The sequence below is a fragment of the Oncorhynchus tshawytscha genome, linkage group LG10 (assembly GCF_018296145.1).
Source record: "Oncorhynchus tshawytscha isolate Ot180627B linkage group LG10, Otsh_v2.0, whole genome shotgun sequence".
Classification (NCBI taxonomy): Eukaryota; Metazoa; Chordata; class Actinopteri; order Salmoniformes; family Salmonidae; genus Oncorhynchus; species Oncorhynchus tshawytscha.
Genome location: NC_056438.1, coordinates 2,131,402 through 2,152,425, shown reverse-complemented (window position 1 = coordinate 2,152,425; position 21,024 = coordinate 2,131,402). Strand labels below are relative to the sequence as shown.

Here is a 21,024-nt window from a genome sequence, read left to right as displayed (position 1 = left end):
ACACTGGGTACTAGTACTGAGTCCATGTGTAGGGGTACGAGGTAATAACTTGGCTATATACACTGGGTACTAGTACTGAGTCCATGTGTAGGGGTAAGAGGTAATAACTTGGCTATATACACTGGGTACCAGTACTGAGTCTAGGTGCAGGGGTACGAGGTAATAACTTGGCTATATACACTGGGTACCAGTACTGAGTCCATGTGTAGGGGTACGATGGAATAACTTGGCTGTATACACTGGGTACCGGTACTGAGTCCATGTGTAGGGGTACGAGGTAATAACTTGGCTATATAGTATACACACTGGGTACCAGTACTGAGTCTAGGTGCAGGGGTACGAGGTAATAACTTGGCTGTATACACTGGGTACCAGTACTGAGTCTATGTGCAGGGGTATGAGGTAATAACTTGGCTGTATACACTGGGTACCAGTACTGAGTCTATGTGCAGGGGTACAAGGTAATAACTTGGCTGTATAGTATATACACTGGGTACCAGTACTGAGTCCATGTTTTGGTGGTACGAGGTAATAACATGGCTGTATACACTGGGTACCAGTACTGAGTCCATGTGTAGGGGTATGAGGTAATAACTTGGCTGTATACACTGGGTACCAGTACTGAGTCCATGTGTAGGGGTACGAGGTAATAACTTGGCTATATAGTATATACACTGGGTACCAGTACTGAGTCCATATGTAGGGGTACGAGGTAATAACTTGGCTATATAGTATACACACTGGGTACCAGTACTGAGTCCATGTGTAGGGGTACGAGGTAATAACTTGGCTGTATAGTATACACACTGGGTACCAGTACTGAGTCCATGTGTAGGGGTACGAGGTAATAACTTGGCTGTATACACTGGGTACCAGTACTGAGTCCATGTTTAGGGGTACGAGGTCATTGGGTTTGATATGTACATTTAACTATGAATAAAGTGACTCGGCAACAGGATAGATAACAAACAGTGACAGAACCGTATATATGATGAGTCAAAAGAGTTAACTATTTAACTAACTAGTTAGCGGTCTTATGGCCTTGTGGGTAGAAGCTGTTCCGTTTTATCAATGTTCTGAGAATGTAAATTCTAGGTTATTTTGACGTATTATTTTGACGAATGTAAGTACATTATATACCTTCAGAGGTGAATGTATCAAACCAGTTGCCATGATAGAAGTGTTTTGTTGTTGTGCACTCTCCTCGCTCTCCTCGCTCTCCTCGCTCTCCTCGCTCTCCTCACTCTTCTCACTCTTCTCACTCTCCTCAATATCCTCGCTCTCCTCGCTCTCCTCACTCTCCTCACTATCCTCGCTCTCCTCACTATCCTCGCTCTCCTCACTCTCCTCGCTCTCCTCGCTCCTCCTCACTCTCCTCACTCTCCTCACTATCGCTATCCTCGCTCTCCTCCTCTCCTCGCTATCCTCTCCTCGCTCTCCTCCTCTCCTCTCTCCTCACTCTCCTCTCCTCACTATCCTCGCTCTCCTCGCTCTCCTCGCTCTCCTCGCTCTCCTCGCTCTCCTCGCTCTCCTCGCTCTCCTCGCTCTCCTCACTCTTCTCACTCTCCTCAATATCCTCGCTCTCCTCGCTCTCCTCGCTCTCCTCGCTCTCCTCACTATCCTCGCTCTCCTCGTTCTCCTCGTTCTCCTCGCTCTCCTCGCTCTCCTCGCTCTCCTCACTCTCCTCATTCTCCTCACTATCCTCACTCTCCTCACTCTCCTCACTGTAATAGCTACTGTTAATTGGACATATTAACAATAATTTAAGCTTTCTGCCCATATAAGACATGTCTATGTCCCAGAGAGTTGGCTGTTGTATACTAGTCACATCAGTGCACGTTAGCAACAAACATCCCGGTTTAGGGACACCCCATCCTGTAGAGGAGTGTATGTTTTTAAAATTCTCTGAACAATTTCCAAACATGACTTTAAATAGAACCATGAGGAAACCAGTAGGAAACCTGGAGGAAAACGTTATGCTGAAGTATTGAACCATGAGGAAACCTGTAGGAAAACGTTATGCTGAAGTATAGAACCATGAGGAAACCTGTAGGAAACCTGTAGGAAAACGTTATGCTGAAGTATAGAACCATGAGGAAACCTGAAGGAAAACGTTATGCTGAAGTATAGAACCACGAGGAAACCTGTAGGAAAACGTTATGCTGAAGTATAGAACCACGAGGAAACCTGTAGGAAAACGTTATGCTGAAGTATAGAACCATGAGGAAACCAGAAGGAAAACGTTATGCTGAAGTATAGAACCATGAGGAAACCTGCAGGAAACCTGTAGGAAAACGTTATGCTGAAGTATAGAACCATGAGGAAACCATGAGGAAACCTGTAGGAAAACGTTATGCTGAAGTATAGAACCATGAGGAAACCTGCAGGAAAACGTAATGCTGAAGTATAGAACCATGAGGAAACCTGTAGGAAACCTGTAGGAAAACGTTATGCTGAAGTATAGAACCATGAGGAAACCAGTAGGAAAACGTTATGCTGAAGTATAGAACCACGAGGAAACCATGAGGAAACCTGTAGGAAACCTGTAGGAAAACATTATGCTGAAGTATAGACCCATGAGGAAACCTGTAGGAAACCTGTAGGAAAACATTATGCTGAAGTATAGAACCATGAGGAAACCATGAGGAAACCTGTAGGAAAATGTAATGCTGAAGTATAGAACCATGAGGAAACCTGTAGGAAACCTGTAGGAAAACGTTATGCTGAAGTATAGAACCATGAGGAAACCATGAGGAAACCTGTAGGAAAACGTTATGCTGAAGTATAGAACCATGAGGAAACCTGTAGGAAAACGTTATGCTGAAGTATAGAACCATGAGGAAACCATGAGGAAACCTGTAGGAAACCTGTAGGAAAACGTTATGCTGAAGTATAGAATCATGAGGAAACCTGCAGGAAAACGTAATGCTGAAGTATAGAACCATGAGGAAACCTGTAGGAAACCTGTAGGAAAACGTTATGCTGAAGTATAGAACCATGAGGAAACCATGAGGAAACCTGTAGGAAACCTGTAGGAAAACGTTATGCTGAAGTATAGAACCATGAGGAAACCTGCAGGAAACCTGAAGGAAAACGTTATGCTGAAGTATTGAACCATGAGGAAACCTGTAGGAAAACGTTATGCTGAAGTATGGAACCACGAGGAAACCTGCAGGAAAACTTTATGCTGAAGTATAGAACCATGAGGAAACCAGTAGGAAAACGTTATGCTGAAGTATAGAACCACGAGGAAACCATGAGGAAACCTGTAGGAAACCTGTAGGAAAACGTTATGCTGAAGTATAGAACCATGAGGATACCTGTAGGAAACCTGTAGGAAAACGTTATGCTGAAGTATAGAACCATGAGGAAACCTGCAGGAAAACGTAATGCTGAAGTATAGAACCATGAGGAAACCTGTAGGAAACCTGTAGGAAAACGTTATGCTGAAGTATAGACCCATGAGGAAACCTGTAGGAAACCTGTAGGAAAACGTTATGCTGAAGTATAGAACCATGAGGAAACCATGAGGAAACCTGTAGGAAAATGTAATGCTGAAGTATAGAACCATGAGGAAACCTGTAGGAAACCTGTAGGAAAACGTTATGCTGAAGTATAGAACCATGAGGAAACCTGCAGGAAAACGTAATGCTGAAGTATAGAACCATGAGGAAACCTGTAGGAAACCTGTAGGAAAACGTTATGCTGAAGTATAGAACCATGAGGAAACCTGTAGGAAAACTGTAGGAAAACGTTATGCTGAAGTATAGAACCATGAGGAAACCATGAGGAAACCTGTAGGAAAATGTAATGCTGAAGTATAGAACCATGAGGAAACCTGTAGGAAACCTGTAGGAAAACGTTATGCTGAAGTATAGAACCATGAGGAAACCTGCAGGAAACCTGAAGGAAAACGTTATGCTGAAGTATAGAACCACGAGGAAACCTGCAGGAAAACTTTATGCTGAAGTATAGAACCATGAGGAAACCAGTAGGAAAACGTTATGCTGAAGTATAGAACCACGAGGAAACCATGAGGAAACCTGTAGGAAACCTGTAGGAAAACGTTATGCTGAAGTATAGACCCATGAGGAAACCTGTAGGAAAACATTATGCTGAAGTATAGAACCATGAGGAAACCATGAGGAAACTTGTAGGAAAATGTAATGCTGAAGTATAGAACCATGAGGAAACCTATAGGAAACCTGTAGGAAAACGTTATGCTGAAGTATAGAACCATGAGGAAACCTGCAGGAAACCTGTAGGAAAACGTTATGCTGAAGTATAGAACCACGATGAAACCTGTAGGAAAACGTTATGCTGAAGTATAGAACCATGAGGAAACCTGCAGGAAACCTGTAGGAAAACGTTATGCTGAAGTATAGAACCATGAGGAAACCTGTAGGAAAACGTTATGCTGAAGTATAGAACCATGAGGAAACCTGTAGGAAAACGTTATGCTGAAGTATAGAACCATGAGGAAACCATGAGGAAATCTGTAGGAAACCTGTAGGAAAACGTTATGCTGAAGTATAGAATCATGAGGAAACCTGCAGGAAAACGTAATGCTGAAGTATAGAACCATGAGGAAACCTGTAGGAAACCTGTAGGAAAACGTTATGCTGAAGTATAGAACCATGAGGAAACCATGAGGAAACCTGTAGGAAAACGTTATGCTGAAGTATAGAACCATGAGGAAACCTGTAGGAAAACGTTATCCTGAAGTATAGAACCATGAGGAAACCTGTAGGAAAACGTTATGCTGAAGTATAGAACCATGAGGAAACCATGAGGAAACCTGTAGGAAAATGTAATGCTGAAGTATAGAACCATGAGGAAACCTGTAGGAAAACGTTATGCTGAAGTATAGAACCATGAGGAAACCATGAGGAAACCTGTAGGAAACCTGTAGGAAAACGTTATGCTGAAGTATAGAACCATGAGGAAACCTGCAGGAAACCTGAAGGAAAACGTTATGCTGAAGTATAGAACCATGAGGAAACCTGCAGGAAAACGTAATGCTGAAGTATAGAACCATGAGGAAACCTGTAGGAAACCTGTAGGAAAACGTTATGCTGAAGTATAGAACCATGAGGAAACCTGCAGGAAACCTGAAGGAAAACGTTATGCTGAAGTATAGAACCATGAGGAAACCTGTAGGAAAACGTTATGCTGAAGTATAGAACCATGAGGAAACCTGTAGGAAAACGTTATGCTGAAGTATAGAACCATGAGGAAACCATGAGGAAACCTGTAGGAAAACGTTATGCTGAAGTATAGAACCATGAGGAAACCTGTAGGAAAACGTTATGCTGAAGTATAGAACCATGAGGAAACCATGAGGAAACCTGTAGGAAACCTGTAGGAAAACGTTATGCTGAAGTATAGAATCATGAGGAAACCTGCAGGAAAACGTAATGCTGAAGTATAGAACCATGAGGAAACCTGTAGGAAACCTGTAGGAAAACGTTATGCTGAAGTATAGAACCATGAGGAAACCATGAGGAAACCTGTAGGAAACCTGTAGGAAAACGTTATGCTGAAGTATAGAACCATGAGGAAACCTGCAGGAAACCTGAAGGAAAACGTTATGCTGAAGTATTGAACCATGAGGAAACCTGTAGGAAAACGTTATGCTGAAGTATAGAACCACGAGGAAACCTGCAGGAAAACTTTATGCTGAAGTATAGAACCATGAGGAAACCAGTAGGAAAACGTTATGCTGAAGTATAGAACCACGAGGAAACCATGAGGAAACCTGTAGGAAACCTGTAGGAAAACGTTATGCTGAAGTATAGAACCATGAGGAAACCTGTAGGAAACCTGTAGGAAAACGTTATGCTGAAGTATAGAACCATGAGGAAACCTGCAGGAAAACGTAATGCTGAAGTATAGAACCATGAGGAAACCTGTAGGAAAACGTTATGCTGAAGTATAGACCCATGAGGAAACCTGTAGGAAACCTGTAGGAAAACGTTATGCTGAAGTATAGAACCATGAGGAAACCATGAGGAAACCTGTAGGAAAATGTAATGCTGAAGTATAGAACCATGAGGAAACCTGTAGGAAACCTGTAGGAAAACGTTATGCTGAAGTATAGAACCATGAGGAAACCATGAGGAAACCTGTAGGAAACCTGTAGGAAAACGTTATGCTGAAGTATAGAACCATGAGGAAACCATGAGGAAACCTGTAGGAAAATGTAATGCTGAAGTATAGAACCATGAGGAAACCATGAGGAAACCTGTAGGAAACCTGTAGGAAAACGTTATGCTGAAGTATAGAACCATGAGGAAACCTGCAGGAAACCTGAAGGAAAATGTTATGCTGAAGTATAGAACCATGAGGAAACCATGAGGAAACCTGTAGGAAACCTGTAGGAAAACGTTATGCTGAAGTATAGAACCATGAGGAAACCTGCAGGAAACCTGAAGGAAAATGTTATGCTGAAGTATTGAACCATGAGGAAACCTGTAGGAAAACGTTCTGCTGAAGTATAGAACCACGAGGAAACCTGCAGGAAAACTTTATGCTGAAGTATAGAACCATGAGGAAACCAGTAGGAAAACGTTATGCTGAAGTATAGAACCACGAGGAAACCATGAGGAAACCTGTAGGAAACCTGTAGGAAAACGTTATGCTGAAGTATAGAACCATGAGGAAACCTGTAGGAAACCTGTAGGAAAACGTTATGCTGAAGTATAGAACCATGAGGAAACCTGCAGGAAAACGTAATGCTGAAGTATAGAACCATGAGGAAACCTGTAGGAAACCTGTAGGAAAACGTTATGCTGAAGTATAGACCCATGAGGAAACCTGTAGGAAACCTGTAGGAAAACGTTATGCTGAAGTATAGAACCATGAGGAAACCATGAGGAAACCTGTAGGAAAATGTAATGCTGAAGTATAGAACCATGAGGAAACCTGTAGGAAACCTGTAGGAAAACGTTATGCTGAAGTATAGAACCATGAGGAAACCTGCAGGAAAACGTAATGCTGAAGTATAGAACCATGAGGAAACCTGTAGGAAACCTGTAGGAAAACGTTATGCTGAAGTATAGAACCATGAGGAAACCTGTAGGAAAACTGTAGGAAAACGTTATGCTGAAGTATAGAACCATGAGGAAACCATGAGGAAACCTGTAGGAAAATGTAATGCTGAAGTATAGAACCATGAGGAAACCTGTAGGAAACCTGTAGGAAAACGTTATGCTGAAGTATAGAACCATGAGGAAACCTGCAGGAAACCTGAAGGAAAACGTTATGCTGAAGTATAGAACCACGAGGAAACCTGCAGGAAAACTTTATGCTGAAGTATAGAACCATGAGGAAACCAGTAGGAAAACGTTATGCTGAAGTATAGAACCACGAGGAAACCATGAGGAAACCTGTAGGAAACCTGTAGGAAAACGTTATGCTGAAGTATAGACCCATGAGGAAACCTGTAGGAAAACATTATGCTGAAGTATAGAACCATGAGGAAACTATGAGGAAACCTGTAGGAAAATGTAATGCTGAAGTATAGAACCATGAGGAAACCTATAGGAAACCTGTAGGAAAACGTTATGCTGAAGTATAGAACCATGAGGAAACCTGCAGGAAACCTGTAGGAAAACGTTATGCTGAAGTATAGAACCACGAGGAAACCTGTAGGAAAACGTTATGCTGAAGTATAGAACCATGAGGAAACCTGCAGGAAACCTGTAGGAAAACGTTATGCTGAAGTATAGAACCATGAGGAAACCTGTAGGAAAACGTTATGCTGAAGTATAGAACCATGAGGAAACCTGTAGGAAAACGTTATGCTGAAGTATAGAACCATGAGGAAACCATGAGGAAATCTGTAGGAAACCTGTAGGAAAACGTTATGCTGAAGTATAGAATCATGAGGAAACCTGCAGGAAAACGTAATGCTGAAGTATAGAACCATGAGGAAACCTGTAGGAAACCTGTAGGAAAACGTTATGCTGAAGTATAGAACCATGAGGAAACCATGAGGAAACCTGTAGGAAAACGTTATGCTGAAGTATAGAACCATGAGGAAACCTGTAGGAAAACGTTATGCTGAAGTATAGAACCATGAGGAAACCTGTAGGAAAACGTTATGCTGAAGTATAGAACCATGAGGAAACCATGAGGAAACCTGTAGGAAAATGTAATGCTGAAGTATAGAACCATGAGGAAACCTGTAGGAAAACGTTATGCTGAAGTATAGAACCATGAGGAAACCATGAGGAAACCTGTAGGAAACCTGTAGGAAAACGTTATGCTGAAGTATAGAACCATGAGGAAACCTGCAGGAAACCTGAAGGAAAACGTTATGCTGAAGTATAGAACCATGAGGAAACCTGCAGGAAAACGTAATGCTGAAGTATAGAACCATGAGGAAACCTGTAGGAAACCTGTAGGAAAACGTTATGCTGAAGTATAGAACCATGAGGAAACCTGCAGGAAACCTGAAGGAAAACGTTATGCTGAAGTATAGAACCATGAGGAAACCTGTAGGAAAACGTTATGCTGAAGTATAGACCCATGAGGAAACCTGTAGGAAACCTGTAGGAAAACGTTATGCTGAAGTATAGAACCATGAGGAAACCATGAGGAAAACGTTATGCTGAAGTATAGAACCATGAGGAAACCTGTAGGAAAACGTTATGCTGAAGTATAGAACCATGAGGAAACCATGAGGAAACCTGTAGGAAACCTGTAGGAAAACGTTATGCTGAAGAAGTATAGAAACCATGAGGAAACCTGTAGGAAAACGTTATGCTGAAGTATAGAACCATGAGGAAACCTGAAACCTGTAGGAAAACGTTATGCTGAAGTATAGAACCATGAGGAAACCCATGAGGAAACCTGTAGGAAAAGGAAAACGTTATGCTGAAGTATAGAACCATGAGGAAACCTGAAACCAGGAAACCTGAAGGAAAACGTTATGCTGAAGTATAGAACCATGAGGAAACCTGTAGGAAAACGTTATGCTGAAGTATAGAACCATGAGGAAACCTGTAGGAAAACGTTATGCTGAAGTATAGAACCATGAGGAAACCTGTAGGAAAACGTTATGCTGAAGTATAGAACCATGAGGAAACCATGAGGAAACCTGTAGGAAACCTGTAGGAAAACGTAATGCTGAAGTATAGAACCATGAGGAAGCCTGTAGGAAACCTGTAGGAAAACGTTATGCTGAAGTATAGAACCACGAGGAAACCTGCAGGAAAACGTTATGCTGAAGTATAGAACCATGAGGAAACCTGTAGGAAACCTGTAGGAAACCTGTAGGAAAACGTTATGCTGAAGTATAGAACCATGAGGAAACCTGTAGGAAACCTGTAGGAAAACGTTATGCTGAAGTATAGAACCATGAGGAAACCATGAGGAAACCTGTATGAAAACGTAATGCTGAAGTATAGAACCATGAGGAAACCTGTATGAAAACGTAATGCTGAAGTATAGAACCATGAGGAAACCATGAGGAAAAAACCTGAACCACGAGGAAACCTGTAGGAAAACGTTATGCTGAAGTATAGAACCATGAGGAAACCTGTAGGAAACCTGTAGGAAAACGTTATGCTGAAGTATAGAACCATGAGGAAACCTGTAGGAAACCTGTAGGAAAACGTTATGCTGAAGTATAGAACCATGAGGAAACCTGAAGTATAGAACCATGAGGAAACCTGTAGGAAAACGTTATGCTGTAAGAACCATGAGGAAACCTGTAGGAAAACGTTATGCTGAAGTATAGAACCATGAGGAAAAGGAAAACGTTATGCTGAAGTATAGAACCATGAGGAAACCTGTAGGAAAACCTGAAGTATAGAACCAGGAAAACGTTATGCTGAAGTATAGAACCATGAGGAAACCTGTAGGAAAACGTTATGCTAGAACCATAGGAAAACGTTATGCTGAAGTATAGAACCATGAGGAAACCTGTAGGAAAACGTTATGCTGAAGTATAGAACCATGAGGAAACCTGCAGGAAAACGTTATGCTGAAGTATAGAACCATGAGGAAACCTGTAGGAAAACGTTATGCTGAAGTATAGAACCATGAGGAAACCTGAGGAAAACGTTATGCTGAAGTATAGAACCATGAGGAAACCTGTAGGAAAACGTTATGCTGAAGTATAGAACCATGAGGAAACCTGTAGGAAACCTGTAGGAAAACGTTATGCTGAAGTATAGAACCATGAGGAAACCTGTAGGAAACCTGTAGGAAAACGTTATGCTGAAGTATAGAACCATGAAAGGAAACCTGTAGGAAACCTGTAGGAAAACGTTATGCTGAAGTATAGAACCATGAGGAAACCTGTAGGAAAACGTTATGCTGAAGTATAGGAAACCTGTAGGAAAACGTTATGCTGAAGTATAGAACCATGAGGAAACCTGTAGGAAACCTGTAGGAAAACGTTATGCTGAAGTATAGAACCATGAGGAAACCTGTAGGAAAACGTTATGCTGAAGTATAGAACCATGAGGAAACCTGTAGGAAAACGTTATGCTGAAGTATAGAACCATGAGGAAACCTGAGGAAAACGTTATGCTGTATAGGAAACCTGTAGGAAAACGTTATGCTGAAGTATAGAACCATGAGGAAACCTGTAGGAAAACGTTATGCTGAAGTATAGAACCATGAGGAAACCTGTAGGAAACCTGTAGGAAAACGTTATGCTGAAGTATAGAACCATGAGGAAACCTGAGGAAACCTGTAGGAAAACGTTATGCTGAAGTATAGAACCATGAGGAAACCTGTAGGAAAACGTTATGCTGAAGTATAGAAACCATGAGGAAACCTGTAGGAAAACGTTATGCTGAAGTATAGAACCATGAAACCATGAGGAAACCTGTAGGAAAACGTTATGCTGAAGTATAGAACCATGAGGAAACCTGTAGGAAAACGTTATGCTGAAGTATAGAACCACGAGGAAACCTGCAGGAAAACGTTATGCTGAAGTATAGAACCATGAGGAAACCTGTAGGAAACCTGTAGGAAAACGTTATGCTGAAGTATAGAACCATGAGGAAACCTGTAGGAAAACGTTATGCTGAAGTATAGAACCATGAGGAAACCTGTAGGAAACCTGTAGGAAAACGTTAAGCTGAAGTATAGAACCATGAGGAAACCTGTAGGAAACATGTAGGAAAACGTTATGCTGAAGTATAGAACCATGAGGAAACCATGAGGAAACCTGTAGGAAAACGTTATGCTGAAGTATAGAACCATGAGGAAACCCAGGAAAACGTTATGCTGAAAGAATAGAACCATGAGGAAACCTGTAGAAACCTGTAGGAAAACGTTATGCTGAAGTATAGAACCATGAGGAAACCTGTAGGAAAACGTTATGCTGAAGTATAGAACCATGAGGAAACCTGTAGGAAAACGTTATGCTGAAGTATAGAACCATGAGGAAACCTGTAGGAAAACGTTATGCTGAAGGAAACCATGAGGAAACCTGTAGGAAAACGTTATGCTGAAGTATAGAACCATGAGGAAACCTGAGGAAACCTGTAGGAAAACGTTATGTTATAGCTGAAGTATAGAACCATGAGGAAACCATAGGAAACCTGTAGGAAAACGTTATGCTGAAGTATAGAACCATGAGGAAACCTGTAGGAAAACCTAGAACCATGAGGAAACCTGCAGGAAAACGTTATGCTGAAGTATAGAACCATGAGAAACCTGAGGAAACCTGTAGGAAAACGTTATGCTGAAGTATAGAACCATGAGGAAACCTGTAGGAAAACGTTATGCTGAAGTATAGAACCATGAGGAAACCTGTAGGAAAAGGAAAACGTTATGCTGAAGTATAGAACCATGAAAGGAAACCTGTAGGAAAAAGGAAAACGTTATGCTGAAGTATAGAACCATGAGGAAACCTGTAGGAAAACGTTATGCTGAAGTATAGAACCATGAGGAAACCTGTAGGAAAACGTTATGCTGAAGTATAGAACCATGAGGAAACCTGCAGGAAAACGTTATGCTGAAGTATAGAACCATGAGGAAACCTGTAGGAAAACGTTATGCTGAAGTATAGAACCATGAAAAAGTAGGAAACCATGAGGAAACCTGTAGGTAGGAAAACGTTATGCTGAAGTATAGAACCATGAGGAAACCATGAGGAAACCTGTAGGAAAATGTTATGCTGAAGTATAGAACCACGAGGAAACCTGTAGGAAACCTGTAGGAAAATGTTATGCTGAAGTATAGAACCATGAGGAAACCTGTAGGAAACCTGTAGGAAAACGTTATGCTGAAGTATAGAACCATGAGGAAACCTGTAGGAAAACGTTATGCTGAAGTATAGAACCATGAGGAAACCTGCAGGAAAACATTATGCTGAAGTATAAACCATGAGGAAACCTAGGAAAACGTTATGCTGAAGTATAGAACCATGAGGAAACCTGCAGGAAAACGTTATGCTGAAGTATAGAACCATGAGGAAACCTGCAGGAAAACGTTATGCTGAGGAAACCATGAAACCATGAGGTAGGAAACCTGTAGGAAAACGTTATGCTGAAGTATAGAACCATGAGGAAACCTAGGAAAACCTGAAGTATAGAACCATGAGGAAACCTGTAGGAAAACGTTATGCTGAAGTATAGAACCATGAGGAAACCTGTAGGAAACCTGTAGGAAAACGTTATGCTGAAGTATAGAACCATGAGAAACCTGTAGGAAACCTGTAGGAAAACGTTATGCTGAAGTATAGAACCATGAGGAAACCTGAGGAAACCTGTAGGAAAACGTTATGCTGAAGTATAGAACCATGAGGAAACCTGTAGGAAACCTGTAGGAAAACGTTATGCTGAAGTATAGAACCATGAGGAAACCTGTAGGAAAACGTTATGCTGAAGTATAGAACCATAGAAACCATGAGGAAACCTGAGGAAACCTGTAGGAAAACGTTATGCTGAAGTATAGAACCATGAGGAAACCTGTAGGAAACCTGTAGGAAAACGTTATGCTGAAGTATAGAACCATGAGGAAACCTGTAGGAAAACGTTATGCTGAAGAGAACCTGAGGAAACCTGCAGGAAAACGTTATGCTGAAGTATAGAACCATGAGGAAACCTGTAGGAAACCTGTAGGAAAACGTTATGCTGAAGTATAGAACCATGAGGAGGAAACCTGTAGGAAAACGTTATGCTGAAGTATAGAACCATGAAACCTGTAGGAAACCATGAGGAAACCTGTAGGAAAACGTTATGCTGAAGTATAGAACCATGAGGAAACCATGAGGAAACCTGTAGGAAAACGTTATGCTGAAGTATAGAACCATGAGGAAACCTGTAGGAAACCTGTAGGAAAACGTTATGCTGAAGTATAGAACCATGAGGAAACCTGAGGAAACCTGTAGGAAAACGTTATGCTGAAGTATAGAACCATGAGGAAACCTGTAGGAAACCTGTAGGAAAACGTTATGCTGAAGTATAGAACCATGAGGAAACCTGTAGGAAAACGTTATGCTGAAGTATAGAACCATGAGGAAACCTGCAGGAAAACGTTATGCTGAAGTATAGAACCATGGAAACCTGAGGAAACCTGTAGGAAAACGTTATGCTGAAGTATAGAACCATGAGGAAACCTGTAGGAAAGGAAAACCTGAAGTATAGAACCATGAGGAAACCTGTAGGAAAACGTTATGCTGAAGTATAGAACCATGAGGAAACCTGTAGGAAAACGTTATGCTGAAGTATAGAACCATGAGAAACCATGAGGAAACCTGTAGAAACCTGTAGGAAAACGTTATGCTGAAGTATAGAACCATGAGGAAACCTGAGGAAACCTGTAGGAAAACGTTATGCTGAAGTATAGAACCATGAGGAAACCTGTAGGAAACCTGCTGAAGGAAAACGTTATGCTGAAGTATAGAACCATGAGGAAACCTGCAGGAAACCTGTAGGAAAACGTTATGCTGAAGTATAGAACCATGAGGAAACCTGCAGGAAAACGTTATGCTGAAGTATAGAACCATGAGGAAACCTGTAGGAAAACGTTATGCTGAAGTATAGAACCATGAGGAAACCTGCAGGAAAACGTTATGCTGAAGTATAGAACCATGAGGAAACCATGAGCAAACCTGTAGGAAACCTGTAGGAAAACGTTATGCTGAAGTATAGAACCATGAGGAAACCTGTAGGAAAACGTTATGCTGAAGTATAGAACCATGAGTAAACCTGCAGGAAAACGTTATGCTGAAGTATAGAACCATGAGGAAACCTGCAGGAAAACGTTATGCTGAAGTATAGAACCATGAGGAAACCTGAGGAAAATGAGGAAACCTGCAGGAAAACGTTATGCTGAAGTATAGAACCATAGGAAACCTGAGGAAACCTGTAGGAAAACGTTATGCTGAAGTATAGAACCATGAGGAACCTGGAAACCTGAAAATGTTATGCTGAAGTATAGAACCAGGAAACCTGTAGGAAAACGTTATGCTGAAGTATAGAACCATGAGGAAACCTGTAGGAAACCTGTAGGAAAACGTTATGCTGAAGTATAGAACCATGTAGGAAACCTGTAGGAAAACGTTATGCTGAAGTATATAGAACCATGAGGAAACCTGTAGGAAAACGTTATGCTGAAGTATAGAACCATGAAAGGAAACCTGTAGGAAAACGTTATGCTGAAGTATAGAACCATGAGGAAACCTGTAGGAAAACGTTATGCTGAAGGAAACCTGAGGAAACCTGTAGGAAAACGTTATGCTGAAGTATAGAACCATGAGGAAACCTGTAGGGTAGGAAACCTGTAGGAAAACGTTATGCTGAAGTATAGAACCATGAGGAAACCTGTAGGAAACCTGTAGGAAAACGTTATGCTGAAGTATAGAACCATGAGGAAACCTGCAGGAAACCTGAAGGAAAACGTTATGCTGAAGTATAGAACCATGAGGAAACCTGGAGGAAAATGTTATGCTGAAGTATAGAACCATGAGGAAACCTGTAGGAAAACGTTATGCTGAAGTATAGAACCATGAGGAAACCTGCAGGAAAACGTTATGCTGAAGTATAGAACCATGAGGAAACCTGCAGGAAAACGTTATGCTGAAGTATAGAACCATGAAGAAACCATGAGGAAACCTGTAGAACCTGAAGGAAAACGTTATGCTGAAGTATAGAACCATGAGGAAACCTGTAGGAAAACCTGAAGTATGAAAACGTTATGAGAAACCATGAGGAAACCTGTAGGAAACCTGTAGGAAAACGTTATGCTGAAGTATAGAACCATGAGGAAAACGTTATGCTAGAACCATGAGGAAACCTGTAGGAAAACGTTATGCTGAAGTATAGAACCATAGAACCATGAGGAAACCTGTAGGAAAACGTTATGCTGAAGTATAGAACCATGAGGAAACCTGCAGGAAAACGTTATGCTGAAGTATAGAACCATGAGGAAACCTGTAGGAAACCTGTAGGAAAACGTTATGCTGAAGTATAGAACCATGAGAAACCTGTAGGAAACCTGTAGGAAAACCTGTAGGAAAACGTTATGCTGAAGTATAGAACCATGAGGAAACCATGAGGAAACCTGTATGAAAACGTAATGCTGAAGTATAGAACCATGAGGAAACCTGTATGAAAACGTAATGCTGAAGTATAGAACCATGAGGAAACCATGAGGAAACCTGTAGGAAAACGTTATGCTGAAGTATAGAACCACGAGGAAACCTGTAGGAAACCTGTAGGAAACCTGTAGGAAAACGTTATGCTGAAGTATAGAACCATGAGGAAACCTGCAGGAAAACGTTATGCTGAAGTATAGAACCATGAGGAAACCTGCAGGAAAACGTTATGCTGAAGTATAGAACCATGAGGAAACCTGTAGGAAAACGTTATGCTGAAGTATAGAACCATGAGGAAACCTGCAGGAAAACGTTATGCTGAAGTATAGAACCATGAGGAAACCTGCAGGAAAACGTTATGCTGAAGTATAGAACCATGAGGAAACCTGTAGGAAAACGTTATGCTGAAGTATAGAACCATGAGGAAACCATGAGGAAACCTGTAGGAAACCTGTAGGAAAACGTTATGCTGAAGTATAGAACCATGAGGAAACCTGTAGGAAACCTGTAGGAAAACGTTATGCTGAAGTATAGAACCATGAGGAAACCTGTAGGAAAACGTTATGCTGAAGTATAGAACCATGAGGAAACCTGTAGGAAAACGTTATGCTGAAGTATAGAACCATGAGGAAACCTGTAGGAAACCTGTAGGAAAACGTTATGCTGAAGTATAGAACCATGAGGAAACCTGTAGGAAACCTGTAGGAAAACGTTATGCTGAAGTATAGAACCCTGAGGAAATGAGGAAACCTGTAGGAAACCTGTAGGAAAACGTTATGCTGAAGTATAGAACCATGAGGAAACCTGCAGGAAACCTGTAGGAAACCTGTAGGAAAACGTTATGCTGAAGTATAGAACCATGAGGAAACCTGTAGGAAAACGTTATGCTGAAGTATAGAACCATGAGGAAACCTGTAGGAAAACGTTATGCTGAAGTATAGAACCATGAGGAAACCATGAGGAAACCTGTAGGAAAACGTAATGCTGAAGTATAGAACCACGAGGAAACCATGAGGAAACCTGTCCCATGAAACCTGTAGGAAAATGTTATGCTGAAGTATAGAACCACGAGGAAACCTGTAGGAAACCTGTAGGAAAACGTTATGCTGCAGTATAGAACCATGAGGAAACCTGTAGGAAACCTGTAGGAAAATGTTATGCTGAAGTATAGAACCATGAGGAAACCTGTAGGAAACCTGTAGGAAAACATTATGCTGAAGTATAGAACCATGAGGAAACCTGTAGTGAAACGTAATGCTGAAGTATAGAACCATGAGGAAACCTGCAGGAAAACGTTATGCTGAAGTATAGAACCATGAGAAAACCTGTAGGAAAACGTTATGCTGAATTATAGAACCATGAGGAAACCTGTAGGAAAACGTTATGCTGAAGTATAGAACCATGAGGAAACCTGTAGGAAAACGTTATGCTGAAGTATAGAACCATGAGGAAACCTGTAGGAAAACGTTACGCTGAAGTATAGAACCATGAGGAACCTGCAGGAAAACGTTATGCTGAAGTATAGAACCATGAGGAAACCTGCAGGAAAACGTTATGCTGAAGTATAGAACCATGAGGAAACCTGCAGGAAAACGTTATGCTGAAGTATAGAACCATGAGGAAACCATGAGGAAACCTGAAGGAAAACGTTATGCTGAAGTATAGAACCATGAGGAAACCTGTAGGAAAACGTTATGCTGAAGTATAGAACCATGAGGAAACCTGCAGGAAAACGTTATGCTGAAGTATAGAACCATGAGGAAACCATGAGCAAACCTGTAGGAAACCTGTAGGAAAACGTTATGCTGAAGTATAGAACCATGAGGAAACCTGTAGGAAACCTGTAGGAAACCTGTAGGAAAACGTTATGCTGAAGTATAGAACCATGAGGAAACCTGCAGGAAACCTGAAGGAAAACGTTATGCTGAAGTATAGAACCATGAGGAAACCTGTAGGAAAACGTTATGCTGAAGTATAGAACCATGAGGAAACCTGCAGGAAAACGTTATGCTGAAGTATAGAACCATGAGGAAACCTGCAGGAAAACGTTATGCTGAAGTATAGAACCATGAGGAAACCTGCAGGAAAACGTTATGCTGAAGTATAGAACCATGAGGAAACCTGGAGGAAAACGTTATGCTGAAGTATAGAACCATGAAGAAACCATGAGGAAACCTGTAGGAAACCTGAAGGAAAACGTTATGCTGAAGAATAAAACCACGAGGAAACCTGCAGGAAAACGTTATGCTGAAGTATAGAACCATGAGGAAACCTGTAGGAAACCTGTAGGAAAACGTTATGCTGAAGTATAGAACCATGAGGAAACCTGTAGGAAAACGTTATGCTGAAGTATAGAACCACGAGGAAACCTGCAGGAAAACGTTATGCTGAAGTATAGAACCATGAGGAAACCTGTAGGAAACCTGTAGGAAAACGTTATGCTGAAGTATAGAACCATGAGGAAACCTGTAGGAAAACGTTATGAAAACGTTATGATGAAGTATAGAACCATGAGGAAACCTGCAGGAAAACGTTATGCTGAAGTATAGAACCATGAGGAAACCTGTAGGAAAACGTTATGCTGAAGTATAGAACCATGAGGAAACCTGAGGAAACCTGTAGGAAAACGTTATGCTGAAGTATAGAACCATGAGGAAACCTGTAGGAAACCTGTAGGAAAACGTTATGCTGAAGAAAACCATGAGGAAACCTGTAGGAAAACGTTATGCTGAAGTATAGAACCATGAGGAAACCTGAAACCTGTAGGAAAACGTTATGCTGAAGTATAGAACCATGAGGAAACCTGTAGGAAAACGTTATGCTGAAGTATAGAACCATGAGGAAACCTGAGGAAACCATAGAACCATGAGGAAACCATGAGGAAACCTGTAGGAAAACGTTATGCTGAAGTATAGAACCATGAGGAAACCTGAAACCTGTAGGAAACCTGTAGGAAAACGTTATGCTGAAGTATAGAACCATGAGGAAACCTGTAGGAAACCATGCTGTTATGCTGAAGTATAGAACCATGAGGAAACCTGTAGGGAAACCTGTAGGAAAACGTTATGCTGAAGTATAGAACCATGAGGAAACCTGTAGGAAAACGTTATGCTGAAGTATAGAACCATGAGGAAACCTGTAGGAAAACGTTATGCTGAAGTATAGAACCAACCATGAGGAAACCTGTAGGAAAACGTTATGCTGAAGTATAGAACCGAGGAAATGAGGAAATGAGGAAACCTGTAGGAAAACGTTATGCTGAAGTATAGAACCCTGTAGGAAAACGTTATGCTGAAGTATAGCTGAAGTATAGAAACCATGAGGAAAACCTGTAGGAAACCTGTAGGAAAACGTTATGCTGAAGTATAGAACCATGAGGAAACCTGTAGGAAACCTAGGAAACCTGTAGGAAAACGTTATGCTGAAGTATAGAACCATGAGGAAACCTGTAGGAAAACGTTATGCTGAAGTATAGAACCATGAGGAAACCTGAACCATGAGGAAACCAGGAAAACGTTATGCTGAAGTATAGAACCATGAGGAAACCTGCAGGAAAACGTTATGCTGAAGTATAGAACCATGAGGAAACCTGCAGGAAAACGTTATGCTGAAGTATAGAACCATGAGGAAACCTGTAGGAAAACGTAATGCTGAAGTATAGAACCATGAGGAAACCTGTAGGAGATCTGTAGGAAAACGTTATGCTGAAGTATAGAACCATGAGGAAACCTGTAGGAAAACGTGACGCTGAAGTATAGAACCATGAGGAAACCTGCAGGAAAACGTTATGCTGAAGTATAGAACCATGAGGAAACCTGTAGGAAACCTGTAGGAAAACGTTATGCTGAAGTATAGAACCATGAGGAAACCTGTAGGAAACCTGTAGGAAACCTGTAGGAAAACGTTATGCTGAAGTATAGAACCATGAGGAAACCTGTAGGAAAACGTTATGCTGAAGTATAGAACCATGAGGAAACCTGAGGAAACCTGTAGGAAAACGTTATGCTGAAGTATAGAACCATGAGGAAACCTGTAGGAAACCTGTAGGAAAACGTTATGCTGAAGTATAGAACCATGAGGAAACCTGTAGGAAAATGAGGAAACCTGTAGGAAAACGTTATGCTGAAGTATAGAACCATGAGGAAACCTGAGGAAAACCTGTAGGAAACCTGTAGGAAAACGTTATGCTGAAGTATAGAACCATGAGGAAACGTTATGCTGAAGTATAGAACCATGAGGAAACCTGTAGGAAAACGTTATGCTGAAGTATAGAACCATGAGAAACCATGAGGAAACCTGTAGGAAAACGTTATGCTGAAGTATAGAACCATGAGGAAACCTGAGGAAAACGTTATGCTGAAGTATAGAACCATGAGGAAACCTGTAGGAAAACGTTATGCTGAAGTATAGAACCATGAGGAAACCATGAGGAAACCTGAAGGAAAACGTTATGCTGAAGTATAGAACCATGAGGAAACCTGCAGGAAAATGTTATGCTGAAGTATAGAACCATGAGGAAACCATGAGCAAACCTGTAGGAAACCTGTAGGAAACATGTAGGAAAACGTTATGCTGAAGTATGGAACCATGAGGAAACCTGTAGGAAACCTGTAGGAAAACGTTATGCTGAAGTATAGAACCATGAGGAAACCTGTAGGAAAACGTTATGCTGAAGTATAGAACCATGAGGAAACCTGCAGGAAAACGTTATGCTGAAGTATAGAACCATGAGGAAACCTGCAGGAAAACGTTATGCTGAAGTATAGAACCATGAGGAAACCTGCAGGAAAACGTTATGCTGAAGTATAGAACCATGAGGAAACCTGTAGGAAAACGTTATGCTGAAGTATAGAACCATGAAGAAACCATGAGGAAACCTAGGTAGGAAAACGTTATGCTGAAGTATAGAACCATGAGGAAACCTGTAGGAAAACCTGAAGAATAAAACCACGAGGAAACCTGCAGGAAAACGTTATGCTGAAGTATAGAACCATGAGGAAACCTGTAGGAAACCTGTAGGAAAACGTTATGCTGAAGTATAGAACCATGAGGAAACCTGTAGGAAAACGTTATGCTGAAGTATAGAACCACGAGGAAACCTGCAGGAAAACGTTATGCTGAAGTATAGAACCATGAGGAAACCTGTAGGAAACCTGTAGGAAAACGTTATGCTGAAGTATAGAACCATGAGGAAACCTGCAGGAAAACGTTATGCTGAAGTATAGAACCATGAGGAAACCTGCAGGAAAACGTTATGCTGAAGTATAGAACCATGAGGAAACCTGTAGGAAAACGTTATGCTGAAGTATAGAACCCATGAAAGGAAACCTGTAGGAAACCTGTAGGAAAACGTTATGCTGAAGTATAGAACCATGAAACCTGTAGGAAACCTGTAGGAAACCTGTAGGAAAACGTTATGCTGAAGTATAGAACCATGAGGAAACCTGTAGGAAAACGTT

General features: G+C 41.2%; 1 protein-coding gene across 1 annotated transcript in view; it reads left to right on the top strand.

Moving 5' to 3' along the window:
- Positions 1-21,024, top strand: part of LOC112239380 (mucin-19) — a 76,673-nt gene that overhangs the window by 14,081 nt on the left and 41,568 nt on the right. The gene's annotated exons all lie outside the window — the stretch shown is intronic.